Source organism: Dermacentor variabilis, chromosome 9, assembly GCF_050947875.1.
Source record: "Dermacentor variabilis isolate Ectoservices chromosome 9, ASM5094787v1, whole genome shotgun sequence".
Classification (NCBI taxonomy): Eukaryota; Metazoa; Arthropoda; class Arachnida; order Ixodida; family Ixodidae; genus Dermacentor; species Dermacentor variabilis.
The window spans coordinates 52,552,690-52,579,794 of NC_134576.1; the positions used below are offsets into that span (position 1 = coordinate 52,552,690).

Below are 27,105 nucleotides of genomic sequence, written 5' to 3' on the forward strand. Positions count from 1 at the left end.
ATAAACAGTCCCAGTAAGGTAGCATTCTTCTCGATCACTTGATAACCTCAAGACACTTTGGAAGGTACACACTCGGGAAGACGCCGTCCTTTCGTTCGAGGCGTGTTTAGCCTTCGGCGAAGATTACGGGCGCTACGCCGTCTGCGGCGTAGACTGTGGACTTAGATAGCCTATATTGCGAACCTCAGAAGCTGCGCTATCAACTATTACGCAATACACATAAAGAGATTGCTGCTCATTACCATGGTCGTGCCCACATGTGCCTCCTCATTTAACAGGGTCCGCACTCTTCAATAGGACGTCTGTTTTAGTACGACTGTGTGCTGCGTTCTAAGCCATTCAAGCCCTCCGCCGTATACTGCTACTGATACTACAGGCAAGGGCACATGAAATTCTCGTGCCCCTGCCAGTCCAAAGGTGACACCGTGGAAGCTACACATCACCGTCGTTGCAATGTGGCATTTGTCAAGCCAACAACCAGGACAATATTTAACCTTTGAGCCCTTCCAGAAGTAGCGCCACTGAAAAATCTTGCAGGCGTCTTGATTGGTAATCAGCAGAGCCTCCTCTGTTTCGAGCATTCAAAATTGCCTGCTTCCAATGGCCATGCTGTTGTAGCATCGCTGCATGAGGGGCACCTGTATCCGACAGTCATATACTCCAATTCAGATGCACCCACGTACACTGCCTCCAATAAAGCCGTTAATTGGAGTCCTCGGCACTTCGCCATCACCGTTACAGGACGTCTCGACTGCATGACCGCTTGATGAAAACTTGCAGGCGGTGCATTTTTATCCAGCAGTGGTCCGGGGCCTTTTGTTGCTGTCCATTACGCATGTAGGATAAATCAAAAGCTAAACATTTCCACAGAATTGCCTGTCTGGTTGGGAAATTGATTAGGACTTGAGACTGACTCCAACCAAATAACTGAATTTTATTAGCCTGACGTTTCGGAGTCCATTCGGCTCCTTCTTCAGGGGGTTGTTCTTTGGGGGTGGCGGTGTGCCGCTTTTTAAAGCGTCTTCTGTAAAGAAAGGAAGGGGGAGCACGGGAGGTGGGGAGACACTTCACAGACGGAAAGGTGCGGGGAAACAAAAGGAAAGAGGGGGGGGGGTGGCGTTGTTGACGGCTTCCGTGGTGCTGGGATGACCGGTGCTGGGGAGAGTGCTCGCGAGGGTGCCCTTGATGGGAGGCGGGGGGGCGAGTTTACAGGGTCGCGCCGACGTTTTTGTGTTGGTGAAACACAAAAACAAACGCACAAACAAACAAACAAACGCACAGCCAGGTAGACTACCGCTTGTTTCACCAACACAAAAATGTCGGTGCGACCTGTAACCTCCCCGAACACATACACGAATCATCACGAACACATACACAGTGCGCTAAGCTATTACAAGACTTTGGCCACTAGGTCAGGGTAAAAGGCGTAACGACGACGGCATGACGAGAGTCAGATCCCGAAACTAGAATGACGGCAATGAAACAACCTGCAAGACATCAAATCACGACCGAGAACACGAACTGTGGCCCAATCTGGTAGACAGCTTGGGCCACTGAATTGACCTAAGAGGGTACTATATTTATATATTTCCCTCGTTATGTGAAATATAAGTAGGGCAACTCATTCAGCTAATAGGAGCTGATATTTGGGACATTTTTTGACTTCACAAGAAAGGAACACAAGAAAAGACGAGTGCTATTATACGACTTAACGAGGACCCCGCGGCTTCTTCACGTAACGCAGGAACATCCGCAAAAGCAAGGATTGAGAATATCTACTAAGCTACCGCCTTCAATGCAAGCCAGAAATGCAATTTTTGCGAGGCCCTCCTTGTCATTTTCAGCCCTTTGCGAAAGGTAGGTCGGTATTTTACTTTCTTGCGTCAACTTAATAACAGTAAATAATGCATGCCCGCTATGGGAATCCGAATTCTGCAGTGGAGAACAGCAGCTCGATGCTCTAATAATGCGGCGTCGATCGTACACAGAATTTTCACGCTGCAAAGCGAGCCAGTTCTTGAAGGAAAACAATCTCATCAGGCTGATGAACGCCTTAGTACTATGCTACTTCACGTACACGATTACTATGCACAACTGGCTCAGAGCGCAGCAAGACTAGCTCAACGTTCTCATCCGCAAAGAAATCAAAAGAGCTCTCAGGCTAGCCATCAAGACCCATACCGAGGATCTTCTCCAACTGTGGGTGCATAACACCGTGGACGAGATTGCGGAAGACCTAGAACGCGCATAGCTCACTCGTCTGACCACCACAGCAGCTGGTAGACGCATCCTCCAAGAGCTGGGTTACCAACCTGTGCGATTCCCAAAGGTCAGTACCCCGATCACTAGGTGCATTCGAGCCAAGCTAGAAGTGGCCCCAGTGCGCCGAAGCATCCATGCCGTTGACAAAGAGGGCAAGGCCAGGGCAGCAGCGATCCTGAAACAGATCAAGCAGCAAGACATCAAAGCAAGCTTCATTGACACCGCGGAGTACAGTGATGGGAATACCTTTGCCATCGTCGTGGTCGACTCCAGCGGCAAGGAATTGCAATAGCGCCTCGATTCGCACTATAGACCCCGAAGTGGACGAACAAGCCGCCCGAGACGGTAGTGGTTCTGAGGTCTATAGCGATTCCTAAACATCAGTTAGGGCTTTTCAGAAGGGTTCTTTCACCGAGCAAGCTGCTCGTCTTCTTACCGTCTCGAGTCCGTATGCTCTCACGGGTCATTCGATTCACTGGTTTCCCGTTCACGTAGGGTCGCTCGCTGGTGCTCTCCGGAACCTCCATCAGCCCGCTCACGAGACTGCGCGCGAGCTCACCGACCACACTTCCACTGTAAGAAGCGCCAACTGCCCTCCCCCCTGAGGCCACAGGGACGCTCCTGCTACTCACAACGAGGTTACGAAATTCTTCTACATGTCTAGAAGGGCCTTGCCACCCCTTCATCCCAAGTTGAATAGGGTGCAAGCCGTTTTTCTTGGACTATTACACACCGGTACATAGCCGTGTCTGGCCATTCTAGAGGAAGTTTACGCCGCCGTATATAGCGACGAAGCCTACCCGTCCTGCACGCAGACCTCCATTATAGCGCACATGTTCTGGGAGTGCGGATCGAGATACCCAAAGTTCAGCAAGGAGGATGTGGACTCGCTTTCCTTAACCCCGCTCTAGGTAAGCAAATCCTGGTTGTCCGGGGTGCCCGCGACCAGGCCACTGGGCTAGGCCTGCCGGTCCCGACGTGGGACTAGCTGGGTGCGCGACGAGTTCGCGTCCTTGGGAGAACTGCAACGAAGTTAGTTCACTCACTCAATCAGTTGAACCTCTCCGCACTATGGCCATTTACTTGTCTTGTTTCCTCCTGCGACCTCCCAATTGGGGGTTTAGACCCTGCGTTTCGATTGCAAATGCCCCCCTTTCCCGCCTTCTCCCACCGAGGCTTTCATTAGCAGCGTTACCAAAAAATACGGCTATTTTGCATTTTTCAAAAGCCAGGCTCCCGGACTCGCGAGTGACGCGCGGTCAACTTGGCGGCCAAACGACGATAATGCCAAGTAGAAGCAGCATTTTGCTTTGCTCATAGAGTTTCATATCCCTATTTAGAGACTCTATGACTTTGCTCGATTGACTCGGCAGCTGAGCAAGTACAGCGTTCTAGCTTTACGGGCACTGGCCGGAATATTTCTCTGCTTCAGCTTGCCGGAAACGCGCATTCCAGCCGCTTTCAGTTTTATACAGAAGCGAGGCTATACAGCCAGTGTAACAGTATATCGGCCTGCCAGAAAGTTCACCGCTCGAAACAACGGGAACCGACGAAAACATACCAGACGCCAGAAAGCTCTCGTGCCATAGCACTCGCGTCCCACAAGGGGGCGCAGAAGATGAGCGCGCCGCGCGTTCCGAATCCTGGTCACGCGGAGCCATTTTCCTCGTGGAGGCCTACGTGCCAGAACTTGAGGAGCTCGCGCACTTCAGGTACGTTCCAAACTTCTCAAGTCTGTCCGATGTGTGAGTGTGACTAAGATTATCTGCTGCTCGTCTCAAAGCAGGTCTCGTCGCGCTGCTCTTGGTCCCCCGGCAAGCTAACCGAAAGAAACCGCCAAGGTGACAGTACTCGGCGAAGCCCGATCTATGCGTTGGCGGCGAGAACCACGACGTGCGTCTGTTTCGCAGCCGAGGACCCGCAAGAGCGCGCATGTGCGCATGGCGACTGTGGATCGACCGTGGATTTCAGGTTAGGTTTTAGTTCGGAGCTTTCTTAGAACGCAGCGCGAGGCATGCATACCTCGCACCTATAAATTTGGGCGAATTTCGGAATTGGTGTAGCAGAATATGTGGCCGGACACGGCGCGTCTCAGTGCAAGGGATTTGTTGGGCCTTATACTGAGCGCCAATACGCATTGCAGGGTCATCACAGGTGTCGGCGGGACATTTCTGCTAATTCTTTACAGTCGCGTAGACGAACTATGCTTATCCAACTTCGTCGCCTTTTTCTTCGGGCTTGGCGTCGCTGTGTAGAAAAGTAGTCGCACAGCGGCATTCCCGTCTTGATCTTCTGCAAACATCATCATTGGTGTTAGATTGAAGTATTTCGTAAAAGAAAAGTTGGTGTATATTATTCTATTGTTTGTTTATCCACCAACTCATTAGTTTTTTTTCTTCTGCGCTAGCTATTTCCGTTTATTGAAGATGAAAGCATGCCAGCTACTAGATGTATTAAAATAGATTACTTAGATTTGCGCGTACGTTCAAGCACATCATATGGCCAAAAATAATCCCGAGACCCATACTAAGGCTGCCTCTGCATGAATATGCGGTTATGCACCGTAAAGCCCGAACGTTCTTTTTTGGTGTTTGCGTCGAGCCAAAGCGGCCGTGAAGCAGTGTTATGAATGAGAAGAACGAGTAACGAACTTTTTTTCCTTCCCTGTAGCTGAAAACGTCGATTTTCCTTGTAGATGAAAACGCGTAGCAAGGCACCATCGTTGTGGATAGTGAACTTTATGAATAAGAAAAGCCTGCAACACAGCGAGTGTCTTCATCTCACAGCCACCACATAGGGTGTTCGAAAGGGGCAGTAAGACTAGTGTTATTTGATACTTCTGGTCACAAAACTTTCCCGAATGTTTCACATAGGGACAGAAGGTGGGGTCAGACGTGCTGGCGTACGTAGAAGGGGCCTAATTCTAGTCCAGTGCAGAAGTTTTCGGGATGAAAAAAAGATTGCGGAGATAAATGCAAGAACGCTACAATGAAACGCATGCGTAGAATACCTGATTTACCCATACGGCTAGGTGACTATTTCTCCCCGGCACGTTTCAAAGGGCATGCAAATCAATGAATTATCATGATGATCATTATACCACACCAGATATCCAGGCTACGCGATCATGCAAATCTTTCGCGAGGAAAGGCGGCTCTCCGACATTTACTTCAGCTTGTTTGCAGAGTTAAAATGGGACGGGAACTTTCAGAACGAAATAATTTTGCGTGCAGTAGGTCTGTGCTTAAAATATACATGGCACCATTGAATTATTGACGTAGTCCCCCTTACCCCTAGTATAGCCTTCCTCGCACAAGCTGTTTCCATGGGCTGTCTCTATTCGACTTTGTCGAGTTTTTGTCGAATTTTTCTGAAGAAACTGTATTTGTTGAGTATGTTAGGTAGCTAATTACGTTACTAGAGAACAATTTCGTTACTTGATTTAGATAAATTATCCAAGCAACTGCTCAACTTTGTTAGTTTATATAAAGCTTGAGTTTGCTGGTTAATTGGTAGTTCAGTTACTTTTCTGAGTTACTTTGACTGTTCATTTAGTTATTTACTAAGGTAATTAGACATTTATAGTTATATTTGGTTAGATAGTTTAGCTATTGTTAGTTAGTGAAGTTAGTTATTAGTTGGATATTTGATTCAGTCAGCTTTATTAGTTATTTATTTATGTTCGGTATTAGCAACCTTAGTTAATTAGCTATATTACTTAGCTTAGTTCACCATTACTTCTGGAATTACGTTTAGTTAATTCGTACCTTTGAATTTTTTGTTTGTGCAATCAGTAAGGTTAGTTAAATAGCCTTGTAACTTGACCGACACGCAGGAACGCTTGAAATGTTGGGCATTGTTACTATGACGAAGCATGCTGTCACTTTACGGAGAGAGATGTACATTGCAAGAACGGGAACACGAGTAGCGAAAAAGCAGCAAGGCTGGCCTTTTACGCAGAATTACACGAGAGAACGAGGTTAAATTATTCTGTAGCTTGTTGCTAACGATTGAGTATAGTTCGAAATGTACCTTTTGAATTGCGAATTAGGTCGTTGTTACAAATGAACGTGAGCCTGGAAAGAAACAAGGTGTTGAGGTTGTTTCGATATAGCCCACCATTATATTTCTGGACGCTGTGCAGAAAGAGGGAGGCGATCTTCACGCTGTGCCGACAACATTCGCAGGCCTACAGTGGTAGTCGACCCTTGCGCAAAAGCGGGCGTACGCGCCTAGCGCACGTGGAGTCCGGTGGGCGTCTGCTCCGACGTCCTTCGACGCAACGGTCTAAGAACGTTGCTTCTACGTGCGTCAGCGTCGCTGTGCGTCCCCCGTGAGCGCTACATGAAACGCTCCCGTAGTGTTGCGCGTCAGTTGCGTGACCAGGTGAAGAGACTGCGTTAGCCGAGCGTCTATGATCGGCGCTGCTCAGACCTGGGCGTCCTGACAATTTGTCCACAGCCGCTCAGGTACACTAACGCGCATGCCCACAATGCTGATACCGGCAGTGGAACGCAAAACGCTGCCCCCGTTCCGCTATGAAACCGATTGATCGGATTGATGCCCGTGTCACACGGGTTAAATTTGGCGTCCATTCGAGCAAGTGTACTGCATCGCACTGAGCTTCACTGTGACGGCGTGCTGCTAGACGAGAAAAGGAAGTGTCTTTTGCAATTGATCTCCTGGCAACGACTAATGAGTAGTTACCACACATTTTTCTTACTTTAAGCTTGATGTTCATTATAAGCGTGTGTAATAGTAAAAAGACAGCTTTTAGAATAAACTTTTGTGCAAATGAGGTAATTCGTTGTGCACAGCACTCGCCTCATCCTCAGACAATCTTTTCAATTCACTAGAATCATTAATCCCTTTTACCTCACGTCTGATGCCCTTGATATGGGTACCAAGTTACCTTGGTTTCTTTTTAAATGAGGTGGCTGCGAACTTGCCGGAACATTATTAGGTGGCCCAGTCATATATGTTCTGCCGACTTCTGCTTATATTACGGCGGCTAGATTAAGAAAATTTTTCTTTAATATAACTCTGCGAAACAGACGTTCCAAATAAAAGAACTAAACTATTTGCTTCACGCTTGGAACAAGCAATGGTGTCCCAGCCTTAAATGGGAATAAAGTTCACGAGGGTTGCAATGTGGGCTTGTTGGTAATGCATCTTCAAGGGGAGTACGGTAGCGCGATTAAAAGACGGGACAAACGAAGACACATAGGGACACACGCAGCGCTGTGTGTGTCCCTATGTGTCTTCTTTTGTCCCGTCTTTTAATCGCGCTACCGTAATCCCCTTAAATTGGAAATCTCGCTCACAAAGTTACGATGACGTGTATTACCATTAAATTTTTATTTACATAGGTCTGATCTGGCACCCTCGCCTCTGTGCCATTTCTGCAAGGAACTTGGAACCCATTTCCCATTTATTATTGACCTGGCGTCGACCTTAAACCCAGAGGAAGAAATACTGAAATTATATTCCGAAAATTAGGCTTCGCTTTGGACAAAGAAAACGTTGTCTCCTTTGGGGCATCTACATTGGGTTTTAGCCACAGGGCTAAGGCAAAGCCGTATGCGAGTTTCTTTGTGACACAAGCAGAACACCGGGTTAATTAACTAATTTATTCATAATTATTTCAAAAAATTCCAATCGAAATTGAATAATCGTTTTTACTTTCTTGTTTACTCTCCTTTGAAGAAGCACACGTTGTTGCTAAAGGACAAAAAATGGCTTTAACGTTAGTTTGTTTCACAGTACAACATTAACTCTTCCTTCGCATGTACTTTTTCCCTCAAGCTTTCTTCCCCCGCCCCACCCGCTTAAGTGCCGGCTTCTTGGCCCATCCCACGTAGTGGGTATGCGCCGTGATACAGGAAGACAGCAAGCAAGCATTACTACGCTGTATTTAGCCGGCAGCTCAGCAAGCGCAGCTCTCCACCTTGCGGGTGCTCGACGAGTGCTTGCGCCATTCAGACGAAACGAACGAACTATGCGGCGTTTTTACCACAACGACGAACTTGTCACCATCCGGAACATCGAGAAGCTGCACTACAGAGGCACGCCGCGCGTGAGTGCCTTTGTCTCCACGTCCAGCAGTGCCTTCATTAATGCACTCTACTTCGGTCCAAACAACTAGCGACAAACGACGGCGGCTGCACAGTTAGGGTGGCCAGTACAAGCATACGCAAGCATTGAGAACTACGAGACCATTACACCTAAACAGATTGAGATCGAGCATAGTAAATTAGCTTTATTTTACAGTGCAGAAAATTATATTAGCTCCTAACATTCTCATTCACGAAAAAACGGGATTAAAAGTACTAGCGAATCTACTTTAAATATTTGTAGGTGTATCTTTTAAGCGTTGTTATCGATGCTGCACATTTCGACGCAGTGAAGTGAGTTCGCCGAACACACTCGCTGTCGTGTGCATTCTACAGCGATCATCACTAAGCGTTCTCGTGTGACAGCCTGTGAATTACACTAGACGCTAAGGCGGAGGTCTACGCGCCCAAAATGAGACTCAATTTCCCCGCGTGACGGGGGTAGTGCACCTACTTTGTTTCTGCGTGATTTACAGCAAACTGCACAACACTTCGTTAGGTTCCCTCGGAAACGCGCTTGATAAAAAAAAATGGCACAGGAATTCAAAGTGTTGTAATTCAATGCGCAATGTTCCCTGGCTCGTCTCCTACTTTTCTTTCCCTATATTAAACCTTGTTTGCGCATTTACTTCCCTGTTAATTGGCCCAACTCAAAGTTCAAGTGAGCCCACCTCCAAATTTAGGTTAACTCACCCCTAAATTCAATTTGGCCCTTCTCCAAATTTAGATAGTCCCACCCCAAATTCCAAACTGGAGATGTTGGCTCACCCAAAAATTTAGCTTGCGCCACCTCAAATTTCTAGTTGCCCCAAGCCCAAATTTAGATTTTCACGCCCTCAAATCACTCCCCAAATTTAGGCTGATTCGCGCCCACGTCATAGAGTGACCCACATAGGCCCAAATATAGACTGACCCTCTTGCAAATTCAAGTTGGCCCACACCAACCCTATGTATTTTCTAGGGAGCCCTAGCTATGTATTGCTATGCGAAAGATGTCACACGGGGGTAGTCGCCATAGAATGCTACTCATTAATAAGGCGATCAATGCAGTTTAGAGTATCAGTAGCGCTATCACCTGTGCGCATGCAATTTTAGCGTAGCAGAGCGTAAGCAATGATGTGCTAAAACTTTTGACTGAAAGAACCTAGTAAGACACTATACTTTTGGGCAATTTTCTGTCGCAGTGAAGCGAAAGCTACGTGGTGGGAGCTTCAGCGCATGTGTCACCGGGCTAAGCTGTGTAGCAGCATTTTAGCAGAGCGTTTGGTTTCTAGGAACAGAAGCTGAACGACGCACCTTCCACGTGCAGCAGTTTCGCGTTTGGCCAGACGCGGAAGGGAAACTGCGCAGTATAAACGAACATTACTCAGGTGATGCATTTTGTCTTACTTAGCTGTCGTGAATCACGCGATTGCCTTGTTTACCCCAGCTTAAGCTAATGCGCAAGCTAATGCGAACGTTTTTTTTTTTCTGCGCGCACTTCCTCGGCAGCTTTCTCTTCATTACCACAGAAAGTTTTCCGTGAGTATAGCGTCGGCGAGATTGAACGTCGGCGTCGAATTGGGCCCACGCATATACTTAGGTATACATAAGTTATGTGCTGATCCATCACGTAAGTGCAGATTACTTGGCGACGCTATTTAAGCTCTAAATTTTTTCATACCATATCTTGCGTTATTAAGAAAATTATTCCTCGTGATTTGGAGAACAGCAACCCATATCATGAAACATACAATTCATAGCACACGCCCTTTATCTTACAACGTCTCAGACTATAAAATTTGAAAAATAGACAACAATATTAGTGCTCAAAAGTGACACTAACCTAGCTTTACTGGCACGGCACTTTGCGGGCTGCATAGCGGCGTCTCTGCGATTTCATTACAGGCCCTACATGGCATGTAATACCATATAAGGTTACCAGAAATTTAGTGCTCGCGCGTAGGTCGTTTACGCTTTATTCACATCTGCGTATGGTTAGAACGCCGCCCGAGAATTTCAAAGAGCGACCCTAAATCATGCAGCTAAGTCAATGCTATGGTTCACCGGCGAAACTGCCAAATTTTGACTGGAAGAGCAAAGCCGTATTAACTGATTGGCTAGTTGAGCATTGCGTCACGGGAAGGAGGTAATATCGCCAGTCGTGATCGTCCCTAAGTCCTCAGAGTGTCGCTGAAATGGGAAGATAGCCACGTTGGTGTTGCACTATAAGAGAACCCCGCAACACAGTGCGCCTCCTAGGGCGCTATAACTTAAAGATATTCCATTTTTTCTACTAGAATACTGCAATCAGCCCTCCGCGATTGGTCAAAAATTTTTTGCCCACCCCCACTTCATCTGTCAGCCACGCGACGTCACCCAAACCACGATAGCTCGCCATCTGATATGACGTGTACACTCTGGTTATGAATGATCGGACTGAACAAAAGAAAATTAGTTATTTCTGATTCCACGCTTGTCGACGTTAGCCCTCGGCTATTAGCCAAAGATTTCAGGCTGCAGACACACCAGATGACTGTCACGCGGCGCCACAAAACCGCAAAGGCCTACCATGTCAAAGTGACGTGTACGCGTTACGCCTGCATTATTATGCCGAACAAAGCAGAATTTTTCTCGGAATAGCCGCAGGCTGCCCCGTTCCGAAAGGAATAAAAGATGGCAGCCACCGATCGTTTAGGAAATGGCTACTCGTACCTCCTGGAGAGCATGGGTTTATTTGCGTTCAATAAAACTTTCTGGTGGCCGTGTAACCTTTTTGAGTATGTTCGGCACGTTTACGCCCTCGCTCAACCAACTTTCCTTTGCTGAGGATACTTTTTAGCAGCATTCTTAACCTTCCGTTGCCTACAGCCGCGATTTTCGACCAGCCACGGCATGCTAAGTAAAAACAGACCAATGTTAGATGCCAGCGCCACCCTCTTCATCCGGTTAACGATTTTCAGTGCACTGGCTCGGCCCCATTGAATTCCTCTCCACATGAGCGTGCTCCCCTCCTCTTATTAGCCAATTAGACAAGACAAGCCGCTCAGTGTAGGCAATGCTTTTGTTTTTAAAGCAAAGAAATGTGACCTCCTATAAACGAGGATAGCGTTTTATTGGCCTGTTTAAGACAACCCTGCGGGTGACCACCCGATGTTTGCGTCAGCGGTTACGCAAATTTGACGTCAGGATATTGCAATAAAAACGCATTGTAACAGTTTTACGTTACAGGGCCCCTAGTGGCATAGCAACCACATAACGGGGGTGCCAGTAAAAACGCGCATGAAGGCTCTTGCGTTGGCGATAGTGAACTATATATATATATATATATATATGAATAACATAAGGCAGCAACGCTAGGGAGCACCTGTGTCCATGGTTTACTGGAAGAAGGGAGCGTGTCGTCTGTAAGCGACAAAGTGGCTGTTTTTGCCACGACGGCTTTGGCTGCTGGAGCACTCCGAGCTGCTAGAGCGTCACCTGATGCTGAAGCCTGAGGTCATTGCTTGCAAGCACAGCCTTAAAGGCGCCACATAGAGCCTCCGCGATCAACGGTTACTGTTATCGCGGAGGTCATGCGGGGTTCGCCGATTGTTTGCTGTGGTTTTTCCTATCGTGTTCGTACTTCTTTATGTGGACGGCAACCGCTGGGTTTGTAAAGGCTTTGTGCGTGTGTGTTTGTGTGACTGTGCACTGCGCGTGGTTCCTGCTCGATTAGAACAACTCCAGGCTTCTTTAGATCGGGCACTTTGGGCACATCAGCTGTATTCTTTCCCTCACGCTCCATATTGCGGAGCGAAATTTCGCGAGATCGTGACATCATTCGTCATGGAGAATTCTTTTTCTTTAGAAAAACCTGACAACCACTGCTGATGCAGTGTGAAAGGAATCTAATAGTATCCACCTGCCACAGAGCAGGTGTTAATCCCGGGCTTTTCCTCCTGACGAGTTTCAATTTACTTTGAAAACAGAAAAATATGCTTGCATACGAAACGGAACGAGCAGACGAGCGTTTGTTTGTGAGTACGCGACCAGGAACACTGCATGATGTGTGATTTGAAATATGCAAGCTGAGTCTACAATATTCATCTACCCTAGCTGTCTGTTTTAATTAGTTTTGCAAATTATATATCAATTGACATTGTGTTTTGTGAGTGTCCTAGTTCATAAATGCAGACACCATTTACGGAAAGTATTTAAATTTAGCATGCTACGTATACCGGTCGACTGCAACGTAGTCTGCTTGTGTGATCGCAGAAGCGACCATGGTTCTCCCATTGCTTTGCCAGACGGATGACCTGGCGCCCTCTGGTGGTGCCCTCGTTGGTCGAGCCCGAAACCGGACTCGACCAACGTGCTATCGCCCCTTCTGACGTCTACAGTGCCGCGTGTGTCTGCACCACAACAGTGATCGGAGTCACGTGGCCGGAGCTACTCTTCGGCGACTGCGCAAGGGGCGAACGAGCGCCAGACCACAGCATAAAACCGCCAACGGAGCGAGCACCTGTTACAGTTCGGCAGCAGTGCACTACGGAGCCACATCTAATTTTTGCCTCTGCTTTTGCAGGTGAGCGGAATATCCTTATTTAGTCGATAAGTCATAGAATCTGTGCACTGCTGCCGAACCTATCAGCTTTCTTGTACTTGTTTCATTCTTGTTACTGGTGTTGTTAGTGTATTGACGCACACTTTTGCTGTGCAATGTCGAAAGAGGCTAAGGCCATTGAAGACTTGAGGCGGGAGCTCAGGGCAGACTTTAGGACCATAAAAGATAAGTTTCAAGAGGTCACTGAGCTGAAAACAGAAATACAGCAGGTTCTAAAACTAAACCAGGATCTTCGCACTGAGAATGCCAAGCTATCATACAGAATTGAGGAACTGGAACAATATCAACGTTCAAATAACATTGAGATAAAGGGCATTCCACTTGAAGGCGAACCACTAGTCGTTGTGAGGCAAATTGGCGAGCTGATTAAGGAAGAGGTCTCAGAGGCTGATATCGACATCTGCCATTGAGTGCCTACTGCTCGACATGATGAAGCAAATATCATTGTTTGGCTTGTCCGCAGAACCAAGAGGAATGCCTTCCTTAGCAAAGCTAAAAAAAGCAGAATGGATACAATAACACTGGGCTTTCAATCGCCCACAAAGGTGTTCGTAAACGAACACCTCACACGGTATGGCAAACGACTTCTAGGTGCCGCAGTAGTAAGAAAGAAGGCATTGAGACGGCGGTTCGTATGGACGGCCGGCGGCAAAGTGTTCGTACGCAAGGACGAAAATTCACCAGCTATTCGAATCGCCAGTATGGATGACATTGATAAGATGACAACGTGAACGTCATGGCCTGCTTCTCTTCTTTCCTTTTTGAAAGTTAGTCTCACCGTATGAACTGCACATATTATGATGTTCAGTCTTTCAATAAGTTAGTGTCTCATACCAGTAAATTGCTAAAAATGTTTCACCTAAACGTGCGGAGCATAAAAAACAAAGAGGACAAACTGAATTGCTTATTTGCGTCAATCATCCACAATTTTGATATCTTATTGTATTGTGAAACATGGCTTACTGTGAATGATAACCCCCCGTACTGTGAAAATTACACATACCATGGGTTAGTAAGAACAAAGTGCAGAGGAGGTGGTGTGGCTGTCTATGTTAAACAGTGCCTTGTACGTGAGGTAATCTCAGAATTTTCACGTGTAACGAACAATATAGAATGTATAATGGTGCGCTTAGAAAATGTCACAGTTGTGGTTATGTATCGCCCGCCGTTGGGAAACAAACTGACGTTCTTTGATTTCCTAGAGCAGGTACTACATTTCCTGAGCCATTCGTCCTCCCCCTTTATCATAATGGGTGACGTAAGTATAGACATGTTGTCGGACGACATATCAACTAGACAGTTTGCTGGTCTCATCAATTTGTTCATGTGCACAAACCTAATCTCGGAACCCACGAGGCTAACGGCGCAAACAGCTACCTTGCTTGATATATGCATAACCAATGTACACCCAACCGACTGCCTTGCGGGACTGTTAACCGCTGATATAAGTAATCATCTGCCTGCAGTTTGTTTCGTTCCTCACGCGCACAAAAGAGGGGAAGCAGGAAAGAAAGCGCAGATTCGCAGTTTCCACGCAAGCGCATTAGAAAATTTTCGTGCCCTGATCCTGTCAACAGACTGGTCATCTGTATTTAAAAAACAAGATCCAAATGCAGCGTACGAATTTTTCTTTCATAAAATGATTACGTGCTACGACCTAGAGTCTCCGTTGAAATTTTGCAATCAGAGGAGCAAGAAAATACGAAAACCCTGGATAAATGCTGCTTTGCTAAAAATGATAAGAAAAAACAAAATGTATCACTTGTTTGTAAAATGCAGTAGTGTGCAATTGTTGACTGATTACAAAAAATACAGAAATAAGGTCAACAGTGCATTAAAGCAAGCAAAAATTTAGTACTATGAACGGCTATTTGGTAAAATAAAATATGACCCTAGGAAAGTTTGGAATGAAGTTAGAGAGTTAACATTTACGAAAAGACGGAACACGGAGATTAGCATAAAGACAGCCACTGGCGTGTTGACAGGCAGAGAAGCAGCAGCTGCTCTGAATGAATATTTCATCTCCAGCACCCAGCATCCCGACAGGGGGGAGCCCACGGCCACATATACAGTGAATAAATTCAGTCTTACTAACTCAGTGATACTTACACCTGTTACACCTGCTGAAGTTGTGCAACTGCTGTTTAAAGTAAAAAACACCGTCTCTGCTGGGTACGATGATGTGAAACCAGTACCAATGAAATACATTGCGGATATAATTGCACCTGTCCTTGTTCACATCATAAAAAGAATGTTTGGAAGCGGTATATTTCCTAAAATAGCACGTGTATGCCCTATTTACAAAGGAGGTGATCAACATTTAATGACAAATTTCCGGCCGATATCTGTCTTACCTGTTCTGTCAAAGGTGTTCGAGAGTGCCCTGGATGTTAGACTACAAAGATTTTTCAGTAAATATAGTGTAATTAGTGACGTGCAGTATGGATTCCAAAAAAAAAATAAATCTTGTGAAGCAGCTCTTCTTAATATCAAACATAAAATAATAAAAAATATTGAAAATAGAATGTACACATTAGGTTTATTTGTAGACTTCAGGAAAGCCTTTGATTCAGTATGCCACAGTTTATTAATTAGCAAATTGGAACAGTGCGGTGTACGAGGTATCGTATTGGAACTTCTACGACATTATTTAACCAATCGCTATCAATATGTCAGTATAAACAATGATGTTTCATCTTACGCGGAAATCGTAACGGGTGTTCCACAAGGATCAATACTTGGACCTCTTCTATTTATAATATATATTAATGATCTGTATGATATCCCCGACTCTCCCGAATTAGTTATGTATGCAGATGACACTAACATATTCTTTAAAGCTGCTACTATAGTAGACCTCGAATCAAAAGTTAACAATTACCTGAAGCGACTCTCTTGCTGGTTACAACATAATAAGCTACAAATGAATTCCTCCAAAACAAAATATATGATATTTGCTCCTACTGATAAACCGCGTAACTGCAACGCGGCTATTCTTTTTGAAGATGGGCTGATAGAACAGGTAAAATGTCAAAAATTTCTAGGAGTGTGGTTCCAAGAGGACTTGGCCTGGAACATTCACATCGACAAACTCGCTATCGAACTAAGCAGAACTGTTGGTTGTTTATACAAACTGAGTACTCTGGTTCCTCCGTGGTTGAAAAGTTCTTTATACTACGCACTCTTTTATTCTAGATTAACCTACTGTACTTTAGTTTGGGGCACTACTTCGCAAAAAATTATAATAAATTGATAGTGCTACAAAAAAGAGTCCTACGCGCATTCGAGGGATACTATGGCCCTGTACAAAACTTTAGAACTACACCACATTTTACGAAACATTCTATGTTAAAGGCAAACCAGGTGTATTATCACAGGCTGCTGCAATACATTAAACAAAACAAATCGCAGTACATCTTGAATGCACCCACCAATCCGCATTACAGCCTTCGACAACATAACATGAGAACACCAAAAATAAGAACCAATTACGGAAAACAACTAGTCAGTTACCAGGCACCTTCACTACTAAATCGCCTACGTGATTTTGAAGATGCAATTATAGAATATTCGAATAAATCATTCAAAAATTTTCTCATCCTGAACAATATTGAGTTCGTCTGAGTAGAACCCCAACATAAATTGTCAGTCTTTTCTTTTTTTGTTCTCTGGTTGTGGTTGGTTTCAAACAAAATGCATCGTGCTTTGATTATCATGTTGGTTGCTCATATTTCTTGTATACATGTTTCGCTTCACGAAAACACTATTGTCTCGCGACTATCCAGTTGATTTCAGTATGTATGTATGATACATACTGCTGCGTACGGCTTGCGTGCCGAATTGCTGTGGGAGCAGAAGCCTTCGTCAGGCCACATGGCCTTTAGCTTCGGCTTCCTTTCTGTTGTAAACAGGAGAAATAAATTCATTCATTCATTCATTGTGACGGAGTGCCGACGTTTTCTTTTCGCGCTCGTGTGTAGTGGCACATGCGCTGTCACCCAAGCTGTGTCTTGATTATTACATGAGCAGCGAGCCAGTAAAATCTTGGCGGGGTGGAGGAGTTGTGAGCGAGAGCCAAATACATCTTTTTCATGATGTATGAAGGATGGCTAGGGATAAAACGAGTGCTACATATTAATAGGACGGCTTTTCAATACTGAAGATATCCCGTCAGTTGGCGGCAAGGGCTGATGGGTCTACTGCCGAGATGCCTGGCTTGTTTGTGCGCCTGGGCCTTTTGGGCTGCCACCTAGCCCTGTTATGTTGATTCCTTCATACCAATTAGATATTGAACCTTGGTATTAGCTGCACATACCCACCTTGGGAAACTGGCCAAGAACATTGTAGCTCATATAGATGTAAGAAAGGAAAATGAATGCGAATGTAAACAAAATTTACATGCTTGAGAAATAGTAAGATTATGGGTAAGGATGTCTTTAGATTGGAGATAGAAATGAAAGCAAAAATACGTCGAGTCGAAATTAAATTCCTAGACAGCTAAAGACACCTTCATTTTTGAAATAATATTCGAAATCATGTTGACGTTGAAGTAGTGCCCATATTTGCGTCGCTAACCTTCCTGTCGCTGTGCAAAGTGTCGATTCCCCCGCAGATAGCTAGGTTTAAACATTTAGGTTATAAGGTTATACAAGAAGGTGGATAAGAGTTTCTGGGGGTTCGTTTTTGCATATTGGAATATTTTTCACAAACAACTACAATATGACATTTCATATTCCCCACAAGAAAAGCTGTGCGGTTATAGGAACAGACCAGCCATGTGTAGATGAAACTTTAGAAATGAAATTCGTCAACGTAGCCTAGTGATTGCGACTTCAAGTGTTCGTGTTTGACAGAGTTTACTGTTCCGGTTATGTGACAATTGCTCAAAATTTGGGGAGTTTATTAAAGAGGAGGCTTAAAATTCGCAAAGTACCTCTTGCCGCTTAAATCTAATCACTATGAAAAAAGCTACTGCGGTTCGAATTCTATTCAGCGACGCGCCCTGCGAATCTTCAAATTTCATCTTCCTTCAAGTCAATAACACGCGTTATATGTGGTGATGCAACTTCATGCGGGATCAAAGGCTGGAATGTTCCATTTCTATTAGAGATTCCGCAAGGAACGTAGAGTAACATGGGCGTAGGTCTGCAACTGCGTTTCTTTGCTTTGTTCCAGCGCGCGGTAGGCCATCTCGCAGGAGCGCCAAAGACGAAGCAGCTGGATAGGCGTGCGCACGTACCCCGCGCAGCACCCGCATTCGAGGCTCGTGAACCAGCCAACGGCCTATTTTCCAGCCTGCAAGGTAAGCGAACGGACGCACTTTTCTGTCCTCCGCCTTTCCCTTGGGGAATCTCGATCCTTGGCCTCTTGTAGCAGGCCTAACAGCCTGCCGACACCGCCTTACGGTGTCGGAAAGGAGAGGCGCCGGGCAAGCGTTCTGATAGGCTAGCTTTCATTTTTCTCCTTTGCACAAATTTATAGGAATCTCGATCCCTTACGCCTTGCAGCAGGCCTAACAGCCTGCCCACACCGCCTTACGGTGTCAGGAGAGGCGCCGGGCAAGCGTTCCGATAGCCTAGCTTTCATTTTTCTCCTTTGCTCTAATTTATAGGAATCTCGATCCCTGGCGCCTTGTAGCAGGCCTAACAGCCTGCCGACACCGCCTTACGGTGTCAGAAAGGAGAGGCGCCGGGCAAGCGTTCCGATAGGCTAGCTTTCATTTTTCTTCTTTGCGCTAACTTATGGCATCTTTGGCTGGTCGTTTCGGAGTGCGATCGCGTTGCGTTCAGCTTTTCGTTCTCAGGCGTCGAGCGCTCTCGGGCACTTCCGAGCCCTGGGGGGTGTGTTCTGTAAGTAGCCACCTAGTAGGCATGCCCATTTCGTCATCTGATACTGAAGTGCTGCTTGGCTGGAGTCATGATTGGCTGGGGGCGCCTGTCTCCTTCCGGCGTGTACACCAGTCCAGCCAATCATAACTTGAGCTGTAGACGAAATGGACGTCTCTACTACGTGTACACTTGCAGCATACACCTCCTGGCTTCGGAGAAGTCGTCGAGATTTCGCCACGTCTTCGGAACACAGCGTCACCGCTGTTGGCAACGGCTGACCGTAACCGTACCTTTCTAGCGTCTCGCGTTCGCCATTAGGCAGTGCTGATAGCTATGGTTATAATATTATAGGTAGAATCGGATGGTTGTTTTTTAAATGTGTTTTCGCATCTGCCATTGCATCCTCTCAGAGCGAATTACACGTTCGGCTTCCGTACTTGTCATCGGCCTGTGTTCCAGGAACATTGAATCTGCCCGACTCGTAGGATGAAGGCAACCAGTCGAATATACCTTAAGGCTCGGCGCTTACGCTTCCGACTGGCATGGCATGGACTATCGGGATTAGGGGCCATGTTTTCTAAAAATTAGGAAAAAGGGGTGTGCTTTTTTTAGCACTTAGCTACATTTTGGTGGATGTCTCATTTTTCATTTATTGACTTCTCTCCACCATGCGGGTTTCCACAGAAATATTAAGTCGCTCTTGCCTTTGCTTCGAGTTGATAAATTCGACTTTGCCTTACCGTCTGCTAGCCGCCTGGTTACCTCTGATAGAGCGACTGCTCCGGAAATGCAGTGGTTCCGGGTTCGAGTTCAGACTAGAACGAATGTTTCTTCAACTGCGAGACTTGTCTTCGAGGAACCCGTATGGCCTTCCTTTTTAGCACTTAGCTACGTTTGGGTGGATGTTCCACTTCCCTTTACTTCTCTCCACCTTGCGGGATTCTGCAAAAATACTACGTCACTCTTGCCTTCGCTTCGAGTTCATAAATTTGATTTCACCCTGCCACCTGTTTGCAGCCTGGTTAGCTCGCATGGTAGAGCGGCTGCCCCTGAAAGGCGGTAGTCCCGGGTTTGAGTCCGGGAACATGACGAAAAGCTGAACGCAACGCGATCGCGCCCCGAAACGACCAGCCAAAGATGCCATAAATTAGAGCAAAGGAGAAAAATGAAAGCTAGCCTATCGGAACGCTTGCCCGGCGCCTCTCCTTTCTGACACCGTAAGGCGGTGTCGGCAGGCTGTTAGGCCTGCTGCAAGGCGCCAGGGATCGAGATTCCATTGCTAGGCGTTTGTTTCGAAGCAGTTGTTTCTTTCGAGGAACCCGTATGAGCATCTTTTGTAGCACTTAGCTACGTTTGGGTGGATGTATGATTTTCCCTTTTATTACTTTTCTCCACCTTAGACCTTGCCGCGGAACTAGTACGTCACTCTTGCCTTAGCTTCGAGTTGACATTTCCCTACCATCTGCTAGCCGCCTGGTTACCTCAGAGGGTAGAGCGGCTGCCCAGGAAAGGCGGTCACCCCGGGTTCATTTCCCGGACCAGGACAAATTTTTCTTCACCTGCTAGGCTTTTCTTTCGAGGAGCCTTTATGGGCTTCCTTTGTAGCACTTATCAGCTGCCTACGTTTGGGTGGATGTATAATTTTTCCTTTAATAGTTTCTTATGATTACTTGACCTTCGGCTTTTTTCTGCGATTCGCTTTTGGCTGAAACATTTCAGTAACGTCATGGCTCCGCTGTTAATGTCGCAAATTTGTTATTTGTGTCACTTTGAGCTGATGGAAATATGAATGAAAAATTACGAAACAAGGTCGTAGGTTTCCGAAAAGATTTAAACTAGGCAATTGTGCGCCGCGAGAACACCTGCTATTTTAAATGTAAGTGTTGATACAACGTTCGTACACCTAATAAGCCGAGCTTCGACAAGTATGTGTCAGCATGCGCCCCACACATTTATTGTCACTGCTTTGTGCAAACCTATTGGTACCGGAAATATCGTGCAGCAACTACGAACAAAACTCATATTTTAGGACCTAACTCGTTGCAAGCGCTCCTTATATTTTGTTTTAGCATCACTACTAGTACAGTGTTTCAGAAGACACACATTGTGGAAATTTTCGCACGCATTGGCTCGCACACATTGTGGAAATTTTCGCACGCACTGGCTCGCCATGTCCTTCAGAGACCAGAGGCAGGATTCTGGTTTGCGGTGCTAGGTCGCGCCCAGTGTTCGCAGGGTAGCGCGGAAGAGAAACGTCGTTGCAGTAGGCACCACTCGTATAGAATTATTCACGATGCATTTTGTCGCCTTATTGCCGAATTTTTATTTCGTGATACCAATCTCACATGAACACTGGACGTTGATGTTCAGCTGCCCTCGTACCGTTTGCGTAGACCACCAAGCAAGTACCCGGAGAACCAAGCACTTGTCTGGCAACTTAGTCGCCCATCGGCACCCTACCAAGAATCTGCCCTACCAAGACCGTACCAAGACCCTACCCGGACCAAGACGACACGACTACCAAGAAGTAAGTCGTGTTTGATTTGATGACGACACACACACACACATTATATAATATATATATATATATATATATATATATATATATATATATATATATATATATATATATATATATATATAATGTATATATATGTGTGCATATATATATTTCGATAGCAGATTTATTAGCAACGAGCGCGAACGGGTAGCCGTCACAAGCGTTCGGCGAAAGACAGCAACCACGAGCTTATGCCGGTAGCGATGGTGCTGTGGCGCAGGCAGGCTACTCTTCTTTGTTACAATATATACATATATGTATATATATATAGTCCCTGTATGAAGAAGTTGATTGCACCCTTTTAACAAGAGAAAGCCACAAGTAGCATTGCGATATAATTTGCTTTGAACTGCACGCTTACGACGGCTTGACTGCAATGGGTTCATTTCAAATATTAGCTACATTGAAATGATTTGCGTCGTGTTTCTAATGTAGAATGTCTGAGATGATGGAAATGTTATGTAGGAAAGTAGTGTCCCTTGTTGGTGAATGTTGCGATGATTAGACGGCAAGCTTATAATGCGTTTCCATTCCTAAGGTTCTTCACGCGCTTTCCGGGGCTCTGTATCTGTTTGTATCGAACCGCTTTGCCGCCAACCTTGGTCACTGTGCAGTATATGGTCCAAGTGTTCTGTATCTATATATCTGTTTGTATCAAACCGCTTTCCCGCCAACCTTGGTCACTGTGCAGTCTATGATTCAAGTGTTTGAAAATCGGGCTATTGTGCTGACCGAAAAAGGTTCGAAACGAACCATCGGAGCAATTTGAGCCACTGAGTATTCTGTTGCAAGGTGCTCTTCAAGAACCTCTTTCCTGTCTATAGCGGTCATTATATATTACGGGATAGGGTATGTAGTGCTCCTTAAAGGGCCCCTCACCAGGTCTGGCCATCTTTAGCTGACAAACGCCGGGCACACAATGCGCGCTAACGATCGTGTCTGCTAAGTATTACGTTGCTACGCGCGGCGTAAAGCTCTGATATTTCAAACCGAACGCCGCCTTCCCGGCCGCCGCGCTCCAAGCCGGAAGTTGACGTACGCTTGCTACCGCGCCTACATACACGTATCCGTGCTTTGACGTCGCTCGGGGTGACCGGTGACTTGGAGAATTATTCAAGGCAACATCTGTCATTTGTGTAATATGTAGCTAGAATAGACGAACTAAAGCTTAGAGCAATAACAAAACACAAATGAGATGTCTTCGTGTTTTTGTTTTACTTCACACCGCAGCAAGGGAAATGTACTTCCATTTTGTCTGCTTCTTACCACGTCGTGCGGTCGCGTGTCCAGACGACAAAATCAATGAAGGGGGCTAGTTTGTGAACGTTCATGGTTATATTGCGCTTAGTTTTACACTGACGATATTAAGTGAAGGACAGGGCATGGACATACGTAGCGCAACGTATGTCCACGACCTGTCTCTCACTTAATGTCGTCCGTGTAAAACTAAGCGCAACATAACAACGAACAGACAAGAAAAGTATATCGTTTTCTAACGTGTTCGAGCGGTCGATCATGCTCTATGAACCGCTTGCGTCTGCCCGAGTATTCGGGCAACACTGACTTATACAACGACTCTGAGGAGGTATATTGTGGGAGGCCACCTAGTGGACTGTCCATTTCGGCCGCTGCTGATTCACTGGGGCCGCTCCTTTCTTCCTCGCTCGTACAGCTGCATCCAATCAACAGCGGCCTAAATGGACAGTCCACTAGGTGGACTCCCACAGAATGCCCCCACAGGTGTCCTCGTGCGCGGCGTGCAAGATCGTGCCCTGTGCTCAACGAGACAATCAGAACAGCTCGCGCGCGACGTCGTCAGCGGATGTGCGCCGCGCAGGAAAAAAAAAAAAGAAAAGGGAAATAATGAAGGCGGGGCCCGTGACGTATTCGTTAGGCGATCCTCGAGCTCCGGTGTGGGAGAACGCAGGGAAGGAATCTTACTGAGGAAGGCGAGAAGGTGAAAGTGGAGAGAGTGTCTCTTGGCAATGGCTCTCGCCTCCTGAAATCATCGGTTCGCGGTATTGAAATATTTCTATCTCGGCTATTAATGAGCCAATCTGAAAATTTGTTGCGGCAGAACGCTCCCTAGAGAGCTCGTTGCAACTTCCAGCTTATAACAGATATTTGAATGTGCCGGGGTGAGGGTCCATTTAATGGAACTCTTTGACGCTGACTTAAAGCACTTGCTAGGTGCTTCTCTTTATGGACCGCTTTGATGCCGGAGTGCCTCACTGGGTATGTCAGCTGGTAAAGACCTCTTTTCAATTTAATTTAATGTTAATTTAGTGAAAACGTGTGTTGGCAGCCACCAATCCGGGCATAGCTTCCTTTGCGGTTGTCGTGCAAAATGTAATCAATGCAACATACTATGGTGCTATGGTTACGAGTGTGCACGTGATTATACGAGGCATTTCGCATCATCAAAAAAGGTTACATGGGTGAGTTTGCTGCGATATCTCTCCTCACCTAGGAACTCGTGTACGTTGCCCTTGGATGATGGCAAACATTTGTTTGTGGTCTTTTTTACATTCTTCGTCATGGCTATTTTCCTGAAGTCGTCTACGTTTAGAGAAAGAACAAATAGTTATTTAGTTTGCGGATAGCCGACAGTGCAAATTGGGAAAGGACGATAGGAGAGGGTGGTGGACGGTGTTGGATATGCAAGCAAGAGACGCCGCGAAGACGCACAGTGAGCAAGCACTGCGGCGTTGAAGCACAAACGGGAAGGGCGCGCGTGTGGCGATTCTTTTCTCCACCTCCCGGCGCCTTCCCCCTGCTTCTCTGGTGAAAGAAGTTCGCCGGTCTGACGTGCGAGCCATCTACGCTTGCGGGTAAGATGACAACTCCCGGCAGACCGCCGCTCGATGATCGGTCTTCCTCGCGCTGCGACGTTCTATTCTTTCTTCGAGTGACATATCAGCCGCAGCGAAGCGTTCCCAATGCGAACCGTTACCGAATACGGCTCCTAGTCGGCGGGTGAAGCCCGTCGGCTTTCATGCATAACTCGTGAAGGTTGCAAGGTGATCGCTGGCGCCTGCATACCTTCCTCAAAGCCAGATACATGAGCTTTGGTGAAAACACAACGGATAGAACCATCGCTTACAGAAACTTCTGATATACGCAGGCGCCACCTCCGTATATATATACAGTGTGTGTGGGTGAGTGCACGTGTGGTTCGAGGCCTTGCGTCCATGCTGAACTGGTTCGCGTTCTTGTTCCCGCCAGACACCTGCGGCGCTGGCACCCGCCGTGGTTGCTCAGTGGCTATGGTGTTAGGCTGCAGAGCACGAGGTCGCGGGATCGAATCCCGGCCACGGCGGCCTGTTTTCGATGGGGGCGAAATACGAAAACACCCGTGTACCTAGATTTAGGCGCACGTTAAAGAACCCCAGGTGGTCGAAATTTCCAGAGTCCCCCACTGCGGCGTGCGTCATAATCAGAAAGTGGTTTTGGCACGTAAAACCCCATAATTTGTTTTTGCGGTGCCGACACCTGCTGGCCCCAGCAACTGGTGGGCGAACCAAAGCCAACTCTTGCCTACCTGCCTGCCGTGAGATGCAAGCCATGGTAAAGGCTTTGCCTTTACCATCGCTTGCATCTCACGGCAGGTAGGCAGTCATTTTCTTAAATATTAGCGTACCACAGTCAATCGCCTGTGGATAGAAATCACCTTTCTTGTTTTTTTGTCTGGTGGTCATAAATCAGTGTTGATGTATGCGTGCATCGTGCACGTACTGGCATGTTTCTTGTCTGCCAACAATCAAGGTGTCCTGGGGATAGGCCTTTCAAGGTGGGTTCAGGTTTCGGGCGGGCTCTATGTCCTCGACCGTTGCTTTGCGCCGGAGACGTTCAAACTAATCCAAGACCTAGGATAGACGATGTGATTAGATCATTTCACGAGAAAACAAGTTAACTAACCGGAAGTGGTAACTTGAAATACCATGGTTATGGCAACCCAAGTAGCAACAGCAGCGTATCGGTAATTAAGATCAAATGTGATGTCATTACAAGCTCTATAAGGTGAAGGTAAAGTATTACACTTCACCTTATAAGGTGACGTGTAATACTTCAAATGCAAACAATGAACTAGATGCCGACGACAATAACAACCGCGTGGGGCGAAATAATCTTCTCGTAAGGGCCCTCTCGTAAGGCTCTCTCGTAAGAAAACGAACGCTACGCAGAATGGGAGCACTTTGTTTGGGAATTCCTTTTAGACCACTTCAAAGTGAGCGCGGGCGACATAGAAGGAGCTCACGGTGCAAGTCAGCGTCCACCTGGCTATTATCGGCCGATTTTAGTCAAATTTCTTCAAATCTAAAACAGACATTCTATGGAACGCCTGGAAAAGTAAGACCTACCGCTCCGTAAGGTGTAGTTGGAGGAAGAGCTCTCACCAAAAGTTCAGCTTACCCGCACAAGAACGCACAAGAAAAAAAAATGGAAAGATAGCGAGAGTTCGCCATGAGGAAACGCAAACGGAAAGAAATGGTTGTACCTCCCTTCAGCTTTGTTTTTTTTTTCGGAAATGAAATACCGTTTCCTTCCAGTCGCGGGTGGTGTTGTTGAGAGAAATATATTCGAAAATCTTGCGAATAAATGACGAATTAAGCAACAGGAAATACGCGAAACCGCGTATAGTTTCCTTGGCCATAGCAAAGTTTCGCAGCATATTCTCAAAATTTGATGCCTTAGAAACATTTGTGCATGTATAATGAGCGAATATCATCGTAGCTACAGAGACGTGGATTTCCATTAAAATCGCAAATAGTGAACTATCGCTTCCGTCATTTGTGATTTTTGCCAAGACAGGCTTGAATCAGAGGAATGACAGTTGCAATAAGGAAAGAATACAACCCATCACTCGTTGCCATAAACTCTGCGCATGAAGTTAACTCAGTCTGTCAGCTCACCTGAAATATAGTCATATCGAATATAACATAATTATACATTTTTACATAAATTAAAGGTTTCAAGGATTAGTTTTGGCTTCCTCGTATTTGCGAATTTATATGTAGGTATATGTATCTGTATGACGTCTCAACTAACATCACATCTCTCATCTGATAACATCGGTGACGTCTGCATAATCAACAGAACACACAACTTCCCACGATGACATAACCTACAATCATATACATCCCAACTGCAGCAATGGCGTCCTACTTGGCTGATGAAAATGTCAACGAGACGAAGCAGGTTGCGCTCCCAAACACTCAGCGGTTTGAAACTGCTATGGGTCAAATAACGTGGAAATAGAACCAATCTGTCCCGTTAAATATCCAGTCGTTTTTTACTGAGTTACTCTACTTCTGTGGAATACATCATTGGTGAATCTCCGAAGAAACTCGGATCTCCAGAAACCTCGCCAATACACCTTGCAAATTGTGAAAGCAGACTTCATCTGTGTCTCTCTAATCAGGCCATGAGAGCATTACGCATTGATCATATGGCATCTTCATCATGATACTTATCGGCACGCTTGAATCAATACAAGACATAGCGGCAAGGTTCGTCGCGTCATGTTACGGAATCAGCGTGTCTACCCTGAAAAGAGGCTTAAAATATTGCCGTTTGCAGCACGCAGAAAACACGCCGGTTTATCAGTTTTTCTCCAAACGTTGTGTCAAAACAAAGAACCCTTTGCTGTAAGCCAAATTCAGCAGTCTAAGGTGGCCTGATCGGCATGGGGAAGCAATGCGCGAAGGAACAGGGTCACAAGTTAACGAATGAAATTCACTACCAGCAAACTTAGTC

At 46.1% G+C, this 27,105-nt stretch overlaps 1 protein-coding gene across 8 annotated transcripts in view; it reads left to right on the plus strand.

Moving 5' to 3' along the window:
• The first annotated feature begins 2,899 nt into the window (after positions 1 to 2,899).
• The window catches only part of LOC142592692 (uncharacterized), a 106,527-nt gene continuing 82,321 nt past the window's right edge, over positions 2,900 to 27,105 (plus strand). The window contains exons 1-5 of one of the 8 annotated variants that reach the window (XM_075704268.1): positions 2,900 to 3,974; positions 4,049 to 4,233; positions 12,612 to 12,921; positions 18,136 to 18,262; positions 21,182 to 21,315. The gene's annotated coding sequence lies outside the window, so the exon portion shown is untranslated. The other 7 variants (XR_012830774.1, XR_012830773.1, XM_075704265.1 and 4 more) reach the window with 7 other exon arrangements.